Genomic DNA, 2233 nt, shown 5'->3' with positions numbered 1-2233 from the left:
ACCTCTGGGCTTTCTATCTTGTTCCATTGATCTATGTTTCTGTTTTTGTGGCAGTACTATACTGTCTTGATTACTGTAGTTTTGTAGTATAGTCTGAAGTCAGGGAGTCTGATTCCTCCAGCTCTGTTTTTTTCCCTCAAGACTGCTTTAGCTATTCGGGGTCTTTTGTGTCTCCATACAAATTTTAAGATTTTTTGTTCTAGTTCCATAAAAAATGCCATTGGTAATTTGATAGGGATTGCATTAAATCTGTAGATTGCTTTGGGTAGTATAGTCATTTTCACAATATTGATTCTTCCAATCCAAGAACATGGTATATCTCTCCATCTGTTGGTATCATCTTTAATTTCTTTCATCAGTGTCTTATAGTTTTCTGCATACAGGTCTTTTGTCTCCCTAGGTAGGTTTATTCCTAGGTATTTTATTCTTTTTGTTGCAATGGTAAATGGGAGTGTTTTCATCTTTAGTGTATAGGAATGCAAGAGATTTCTGTGCATTAATTTTGTATCCTGCAACTTTACCAAGTTCATTGATTAGCTCTAGTAGTTTTCTGGTGGTACCTTTAGGATTCTCTATGTATAGTATCATGTCATCTGCAGACAGTGACAGTTTTACTTCTTCTTTTCCAACTTGTATTGCTTTTATTTCTTTTTCTTCTCTGATTGCCTAGGCTAGGACTTCCAAAACTATGTTGAATAATAGCAGTGTGAGTCGACATCCTTGTCGTGTTCCTGATCTTAGAGGAAATGCTTTCAGTTTTTCACCACTGAGAATGATGTTTGCTGTGGGTTTGTCGTATATGGCCTTTATTATGTTGAGGTAGGTTCCCTCTATGCCCACTTTCTGGAGAGTTTTTATCATAAATGGCTGTTGAATTTTGTCAAAAGCTTTTTCTGCATCTATTGGGATGATCATACGGTTTTTCTTCTTCAATTTGTTAATATGGTGTATCACATTGATTGATTTGCGTATACTGAAGAATCCTTGCATCCCTGGCATAAATCCCAGTTGATCATGGTGTATGATCCTTTTAATGTGTTGTTGGATTCTGTTTGCTAGTATTTTGTTGAGGATTTTTGCATCTATATTCATCAGTGATACTGGTCTGTAATTTTGAAAGCACTTATTTTTAGAAGCTTTAATTTGACCTGGGAAAATGAGTTCTCTTAAAACCTGACAAATAGTATAAGCCCCAAAGATTTTAAATCAAGTAAGTCTTCCAACACAGAAGCATTCATAGGAAACTTTTAGTTTCTCAAAAAATAAAAAAATTAAAATTAAAAAAATCACTCTTGTTATCTAAAGAAAAGAGTATTAAAACAAATTATCTTAAGACAAATAAGCACTCCTGAAAAAGGTTGTATTCTCTATCATTTTCTCCTTAAAAGAAACACAGACCAGTTCACTATCTTTTAATAACTTAAGACTACTGTAATCTAAAAACTTTAGAATACATGAAACACGTCTTAGCTATCAAAGGTACCATTTAGATTTCACATATTAAACAGCTACAGTACAGCCTACAATGGCACAAGTGCACCTAATACATAAATATTAATTCATCATTTAGATGGTCAAAAATCAGAAGGAACTGAATGGTTTGCAAGGTACTTTGACTTAAATGTGGTCACTAAAATCCAGTAAGTAATTCAAAGTATGGTAATATAATCGCAGGCAATTAAAGGCTCAAATATCACTCTAAAATTGAAGACATGAAAATAAAGACTGAAAACTTTGTGGTTCTCTATCTTTCATTCACATGGCTAGATATCAGAACCTTACTGTGGAAAATATAGTTATTAAATATGGTTTCCCCAGAAAATAATGAAGCTGCAGAAAGTACAAAAGGTGTCAAGATCCATAGTCATAGTTTGCTTCATCATATGCTTTTCTAGCTCGTTTCAGTTCTTCATTCATAGTAAACAAGTCTTTAACCCTAGCAAACTTTCTTGGGTCCTTTCGAATCAAGAAGATGATATCTTCAACTTGTACCCGACCTTGTCTTCCAATTGACATTGCCTTGTGAGTCATTTCAGTGATGAACTCTATGATAAAGTCTTCAAGAATATCTACTGACTCAGTATAAGGATTCTGATCATCCCCAAACCCATACATCATACACGGTAATTCTTTAGAAAAAAAGTCTCTTTCTTTTACCCTGTCCACCTTCTGCACCTCCTCCAATTTCTTCATTTTCTTCCTCAAAGGTGGGGTCTTCTTCTTCATCTGCCAT

General features: G+C 34.3%; 1 pseudogene across 1 annotated transcript; it reads right to left on the bottom strand.

Annotated features, from left to right (window-relative positions):
* Window positions 1-1630: 1630 nt before the first annotated feature.
* On the bottom strand, window positions 1631-2233 carry LOC308607443 (transcription initiation factor TFIID subunit 13-like; annotated as a pseudogene). The gene has a single exon. The product of its transcript is annotated as a transcription initiation factor TFIID subunit 13-like (transcript).

The sequence above is a fragment of the Mesoplodon bidens genome, assembly GCF_964165515.1.
Source record: "Mesoplodon bidens genome assembly, chromosome: 19".
NCBI classification, from domain to species: domain Eukaryota; kingdom Metazoa; phylum Chordata; class Mammalia; order Artiodactyla; family Ziphiidae; genus Mesoplodon; species Mesoplodon bidens.
The sequence above is the reverse complement of the archived record's forward strand: the minus strand, read 5'-3'. Positions and strand labels throughout refer to the sequence as shown.